Source organism: Pteropus alecto, unplaced genomic scaffold, assembly GCF_000325575.1.
Source record: "Pteropus alecto unplaced genomic scaffold, ASM32557v1 scaffold12, whole genome shotgun sequence".
Classification (NCBI taxonomy): Eukaryota; Metazoa; Chordata; class Mammalia; order Chiroptera; family Pteropodidae; genus Pteropus; species Pteropus alecto.
Window position 1 is genome coordinate 12,026,223 of NW_006432669.1, and position 7,658 is coordinate 12,033,880.

General features: G+C 38.8%; 1 long non-coding RNA gene across 1 annotated transcript in view; it reads left to right on the forward strand.

Annotated features, from left to right (window-relative positions):
• Positions 1-285: 285 nt before the first annotated feature.
• Positions 286-7,658, forward strand: part of LOC112476213 — a 106,860-nt gene continuing 99,487 nt past the window's right edge. The window contains exon 1 of the long non-coding RNA XR_003044988.1: positions 286-386. This is a non-coding gene — a long non-coding RNA (uncharacterized LOC112476213). The remainder of the gene's footprint in view (positions 387-7,658) is intronic.

Here is a 7,658-nt window from a genome sequence, read left to right on the forward strand (position 1 = left end):
GATTTTTCACACTGACTGAGTGACCCAAAGCAATTTGCCATAAAGAGGTTTTTAAAAAGTCTTAAATAATCATCCTTTCCTGGTTTCTCTTCTACATAAAAACTCAAGAGACACAGCAATGACAGTATAAATAAATGAATCTAAACGTACTGCTTCAACAGTTAAAAACAACAGTTGCCTTGAAAACTAATCACATTCACTGAATGGAATAGTTTTTAGTAGGCTTCCGTATTATTATTATTTGTAGCTTTTAGAGCTTATTTGTCATCATTTCTTTCTTACAGACATAGCTGCTGATTTGCCTGAGCAGCCCATGGGGCACCTGCAGCAGCTTCCTGGGCTCGAAGGATTGTGGCTCAAAGGCAGCTAGTGGCCTGGCTTTACAGGTAAGGTTTTAAAAACAAATTAGTGCAAATGCTTGACTTTGTTTTTCGTTGTTTTTCTTTCCATTGAATTGTCTCTGATTTAATTTCTCTGCAGTGTACACCCTGGTTTGAACTACCTCTATTATCCAACTTAATCTGTGATTTGTTACAAAGTCTTGCCTCTGTTATGGTGGTCTAAACCAGGGGTCCCCAACCCGGGTGTCATGGACTGGTACCAGTCCATGGTCTGTTAGGAACTGGGCTGCACAGCAGGAGGCGAGCAAGCAAAGCTTCATCTATATTTGCAGCCGCTCCCCAGCACTAGCATCAAGGCCTCAGCTCCACCTCAGATCATCAGGCATTAGATTTTCATAGGAGCACCGGACCTTGGTGCCAAAAAAATTGGGTACCGCTGGTCTAAATAATCCAGCTCCAGAAATGAAACAGCACATTCTCCTGACTTCAGTTGAGGAACAAATGTTTGAGAGATTATCAAGTATAAGATAAAGAAAAAATCACTAAATTAAAAAAGTCAATATTGTTTTTAAAACTCACACTTTTAACAACTTAGTAAGTATATGAACATTTACTAACTGCCAATTATTTTCCAGGCACAATTTTTTTTAAAAAGCCAGGCAGAGATAATAAACAATTGAATTCATCCTCTCATCTCCAGTCATTTACACAATTTACTCCCTAGAGAACAGAAGAACTTTTTTATTATTTATTACAAATTTTTTCAAATACTTCATGAAAGAAGATGGATTATAAAATATTCTATACAAATGGTATTTGGCATTTTATGAATTCTTTTAAAACCCAAGTCAGTTCAAGTCACCCTTACACTAACATCCTTCGGGACATCCAATCCGATTCAGATCGAAAGCCAACAGTGAGCCATATGCCCGTTTTACCACAGCCCTTCTCTGAAACCAGCTCTCCTGCTACCTCTTCCACTCTTGGCTTTGGCCACACTGACCAGCTCCCTTTTCCTGGACCCCATCCAGGTGTGTTCTGCTGCCAAGTATTTGCACTCACAGTCCTTTTTGTCTAGAAAATTCTTCCTGCAGGTGTCCACATCATTTCTTCCCTCCCTTTTCAGAGAGGCCTCCTGAACCACTTTATTTAAAATCACGACCTTGGTATCGCCCCTTGACCCAGACACACACTGCCCAACACCCTCCCCTGCTTTATTTTTCATCATGGCCCTTATTGCTATTGAGTATGATAAGGTATTTATTTATTTACTTGTTCACTGATTGATTTTTCCACTGGAATATAAGCTCAGTAAGGGAAAGATTTCGTTTGTTTTCTTCACTGTAGTATCTTCAATGTCTACAACAGTGTCCAGCCATGGTCAACATTAAATTAATATTTAATTTTAATAGTTGTTAAAAAAAAAAGCAAAAAAGTAGAGGTAATGGCAAACCATACTGGGTGTTTTTCATGTTGATCTGATCTTTGTAAGTAGAAAGGAGAAGTTGATAGAACAAGAGTGAAGATGATATTTATACATTTAATTCATTAATTAGTTAATTAATTATTAATATATGCCCTGCCTAAATTCTAAAACTGATATTTAAACAAAGATATAAAATAGTACTAGAAATGGGAGGGCAACAATTATTTTGAACATGTTTTCTTAAACTTTTTTGCAACATTAATACCTTTTATGATGAAGGCTATAAGCCCTTTCTTTAGAATAATGCAAATAAATACATATGACACACACACACACAAATATTCCAAGGGTTTTATGGACCCTTACCAGTTCATTCATGGTGTAGGCAGTGGTCCCTAACCTTTTTGGCACCAGGGACCGGTGCTCCTATGAGAATCTAATGCCTGATGATCTGAGGTGGAGCCGAGGTGGTGATGCTAGCACAGGGGAGCAGCTGCAAATGCAGATGAGACTATGCTTGCTCGCCTCCTGCTGTGTGGCCCAATTTCTAACAGGCCAGGGACCCTGGTGCAGAGACACGGAGAAGTATAACATATGGCAAAGTTAATATAATTACTATGATTCAGCACTGAATTTTATCTGACAAGTTAAAAAAAAATTTAAATAAAAAGGGAAAGACGATGAATTCTTTAAGAAAAAGGAAGCAGTCAGGGAAAAGCGATATAGTTGTTACACACGTAGTCTGTGCATCATCTTATCCTAGGCTTTTAGAATACGTCCCATTTCACAGAATTCCCATAACACTCATTCGAGGAAGTTATTATTATCCACATTTTATATATAAGGGAAGAAAGAGCAGAAATGGAATTTGAATCCAGTTCTCTGTAATATCCAAAGGTTATGATCCTTTAAATTTTAAGTCAAAAATAAGTATACCAGTTTGTCAGTGAGGAAAACACATTGTGTAGGGGTGTGTGTGTGTGTGTGTGTGTGTGTGTGTGTGTGTGTGTGCATGCGCATGACACTAAACCCTAATAGATTAGAATTTTCTATGGGGTAGGAAAATAATGGCATTTTAAGTTTCCTCAGACCTCTTTTCACTGGGCAGATTATAGATATAAAACTTGGGGGGCTAAGAAGTTTTATGTAGCAATTAACTTTTGTGTACTTTGATGGTAGATGCTGTGTTTTTATTTCTGACACATTTTCTGCTATCTCAAACCATTCTGCTTTGTATATGGAAGCCACTCAGGAAATAGCGGGCATCTGACTGGTCATATTTAGGTCATTTTAGATGTCTCAGAATCTAGTATATGTTAAATAACCTAGACATCTCATTTATGTTTGGAAGGGGTCTTGAGAAATCCAAATGCATAGCCGCAATTCATAGCAGCCAGCATTTTAATAGCTAATGTTAATTGAGCACTTACTAAGCTCTAGGCTGTGTTTTAACTTCATGAATTATCTTTCAACATCCAAACCATCTGTCAACTGAGCCAAAATAGACCGGTCAGTTCTGTCAAATTTTATTCATATCAGCTCAATCAAAACCACCCAGTCAAAATGAAAATTGGATACAGTCTTAAATCTACTTCTTAGAGGCCAGAGTAGAACTCATTTATATACTGTAGTTTCAGCTATTTTTCTAAGGCTCCAGTTTAAAATGATTCAGATTATGGCGAGACAATGAAGTCACCCTCCCCTGCCAAGCTGTGCTGTCCTGTCAACTTCTTTCCTTCTAGGAGTTTGGCATCTCTTTAGGCAGATTGCTAATGATCAATCAAAAATAGAGCAACTGAGGGACGAGGCTCCAGGAGGCATCTGAAATAACAACAGCCTTTCATAAGCAAAACCTGACAGGTGGAGACTTGGCAATCCTACACTGAAAAGGGCAATTGTCATGTTGCATGGCTGATTTAAAAGGATCTTGGCATTTTGTTATCATATTAAGAGGAAACCATTAGTGAGAGTAACCTTTTAATATTAATGTAACTTACAAATCTAATTATTGCTGAAATTCAGCACTCTACACTGTAAAGACATTTGTCTAGATTTTTATTTAAAAAAAGAGATGGAGTTCAGTCATAAATGTATTCGAATTCATGAGATACTGGAGCTCTAGCACTCTAACTACCCACCCATGCTCTGTTTACATACTAAAATAGCAATTTAGGACGGGAGATGTCTTTTCAGTTTTACTGACTCCAGAGAGTTGTTGGGCAGGCTCAGTGCAAAGCTGTGTAGTTCGGGTCATTTTTGGCTATACCTGGTTTACCTAGCAAGCCTATATATTTCGGGTTGGCTTCATCTCAACAGATTTACCACTGGACCCACTCCTGCCTCACTAGAACAATCACAGGTGGAACTGTAGAGGACGCCCTGGTGCTGGGTTGAGGGGGGTGGTGGGAGGGGGCGAGATGAGGAAGGTGGAGCTAAATAAAGATGAATCTGCCAGTGACAGAAGGAGCAAGGACTAAGTGAAGAAAAAGACGACAGAGACGCTGGCATAACTGCGGAGCACATTCTTGGATAAAATATTCTAGCTTTTGAGTGAAGCAAGCTTCGGAATTATGTTGGCTTGTAGCACTGCTAGGAAGAGTTACAGTCTGAGAGTTATATTCTCTATAGCCAATACAATATTAGAAGAAAAGGTTTCACTTTTCTTTGGACATTTGTATCAAATTATAATTGTATGAGCAGAAAGTTTAGTTTTTAAGCATAAGGAAGAGTAAATTATAGTTTTTAAGATGCACCCAGGATTTTGTTCTTATTCTGAAAAAATACTTTATTACTCACAGTTCCCAAGAGGAAGGAGCCATGCCATGCCACGCAGGGACACACTAGAGAACACTGAGGTTGACCATAGGCAAAAAGAGCAAGGGGGGCTTTGGAAAAGCCTTTATTCTGGTTTTCCAGGGAAGGAATGGGTGAGGCTCAGTAAGCAGGCTAATCAGGTTTAGGATTCACTGGTTTGAATATAATTCCACGGGTAAGGAGTTGGGGGTGATACTGAGGTTGCTTCTAGTTGTCAGATACCCAGCCTCGAGGTAGTCAGGACTGGGGAGTAGTGTCTCACATTTTAAGAGCTGATAAAAGGGTGGGAGAGGTTAGGCTTTAGAATGGTTAGTTTGCATATGAAAGGCATGCTCTGGGAAGAGTCTTTTTGCTATCTCTAAAATCTGATAACCCAGAGAGGAGCAGCCCTACCCTAACCAGCAAGGTCCTAGTTATGGAAACATCAGATACAGAAAATGGAAAACTGTAGTTAGTACAGTTATGATCGGCCTTCACTGTTCTCTTTCTTTCTCTTTACACATGGAAAATAAGTGTACCAGGAAAATAAACACCACCAATCCTATCTCCTAAGGACCTCTTGGGTGTCTCTGCAAGGAGAAAGCCAATGTTGCCTGGTTGCACGACAGAAGAGTAACCAGTTCACTCTGATTTACTCAAATCAGAGTGGGCCTACTTGGTCTGGAGAGAATCTTGAGCCTCCATCTGGTGGGTACTATGGGTGATTCTTAGATGAGCGATCTTTGCTAATGGTTGGGCTCTTATGTGCTATAGGAACAATACGCCTTATAGATGTGGCTTTGGGACACTGCCATTTCCATCTGAATATTTTCATGAAATATACAAAATAAACTCTTATATTTTCACTATTATAAAATTATCAAGAAGTATTTAAAAAACATTCTTTGCTCGAGGTTTGCCTTTTCCTTGACTATCATCTCCCTCTGATATCCATTTCCCTTCCTCCACCCCATCCATTAAGTCATTCCTGTAGTGTTTATATTTTCAAAATGCTCTTATCTGTACTTACCTGGAGGAAAATACGTTCTATTACTATCTAAATTCTCTCTTTTCAGATACAGCTAAAGTTTCACCTTTAAGCTGTTCATTCATTCAGTTAATGCTAATTGGGCACTTAGTCTATGCCAGCATTGTTTTAGAGTAAAGCCAGGAACAAAGCAGATAAAAATACCTTCCTACATGGTCCTGAGAGCCTAAGGAGAGAGTCAGACAATTAAAAAAAAAAAAAAAAAAAAGCAAATATATAGAATGCCGGATGGTTAGTGTCATAGAGAAAAATAAAGCCAGAATAGAGAGTTTGGGTTGGGTTAGAAGAGAAATATTGCTACTTTATGTAGAGTGGCAGGGGCAGTCCCTCCGTCATAAAGTGAGCTTGGCTCTCTTGTTTTCCATGTAGAGGGAACAGCATATGTAAGTCCTCTAAAATGGTAATGCATTTGGAGTGTTCCAGGAAAAGCAAGGAGGCCTATGTGACTGAAAAAAGGTGATAGAAAGGGAGAAGAGCGGGAGATAAAACCAGACACTGATGGGCAGAGGATCGGGAAAGGAAGATGTTGGGCCCTGCCAACCATTGTGAGGACCTGTGTGAGATGGAAAGATATAGGCGGGTTCTGAGCGGTGGAATAGCATGGAGAGATTTACATTGTAACAGGACCATGCTGACTTCAGAGAATAGTTTACAGGGGTTAAGGACAGCATTTAGGGAGCTTTTGCCATATTGCAGGTAAAAGATGATGGGGGTTTAGGCCAGTAGTAGAAATGGAAGGAAGGAGAACAGTAAGAGTCTGGACATAGTTTAAAGGTAGAGCCAACAGGGTCTAGGTGAGACGTGGAATGTTGGAAGAAAGAGAAGTCTAAAATACGTTCAAGGGTATTTACTAAGTAAATGTAAGAATAAAGTTTCCACTAATTGAGCTGGGTAAACCTGCAGGAGGAGCTACTTACAATGGAGTAGGTTGGTGGGCGAATGGAGGCGATGACTGAAGAGTTCCACATTAAGTTCCACATAGCGGTTAGACCCATAAATGGAAATGGTGAGTAGGCAGTTAAACATACAAATCTGGAGTTTGGGGAAAATATAAATTTGGAAATTATATAAGTAGTAGTTGTAGCCATGTGACTGAATAAGACCACATAGATAGTATAGACTTAAGAACATCCAAACCTGTAGAGAATTTTTATAAGAGATTATTTGAGCTGAACCGAAGACATGCCAGGAAGCAAGATCTCAAATCCTTGCCATAATGGATAATGACAGTTCGTTTTCCAATTTTCTCTTAGTTTCAGGTATACAGTACAATGGTTAGACATTTATATAATTTGTGACGTAATTCTCTGATGATTCTCGCACCCATTGGGCACCATACACAGATGTTACAATAATAGCGACTCTATTCCCTATGATATACTCTAAATTCCCATAACTGTTTTGTAACTATGAATTTGTACTTTTTTCATCCCTTCATCTTTTTCTGGATGACAGTTTTACAGTTCCTTTTATCCTTTTGGCATTAAAGAAGGAACCGTAAGGAAGATTACATGAAGGTGAGAGAAAGCAAGAAGGAGAATTAGATTACAAGATAGTTAATGATTGAGTTTACTATCTATGATTGGATTACAGAATAGTTAATAAAAACTTATGTGCTTTCTTAAGGGTAGTTATGCTTCTGAGGGCTCTGAAAAAGAGGATTACTCTTGCATTTCAAAGATGTGTTAACCTAGATGCACAAGAGCAATGAACAGGGCTCGCTTAAAGCAAAGATAAACCTTTTACTAAGCAAGTTATATGCCTGGCATGAGATTACTCACCATGACCTGCCCAGTTAGGAATTTACAATCAGATCACCCTGTGAGGTTACTTTGTTAGATTTATTACAGTGCCTCTTTTTTGTCTATGCTGCTTAAAATACTGTCCCAGCAAAGGTGCTCAGTAAGTGTTTATCGTGAGAATAGGTGGGTACATTGTGACATAAACACCTGCAATATACTGTATTGTACTACTTTGATATTGTTTCATGGATAGATTTCTAGTTTAATCAATGTTGAGTGAAGTGCTACTAATCAGACATCTTGAATGA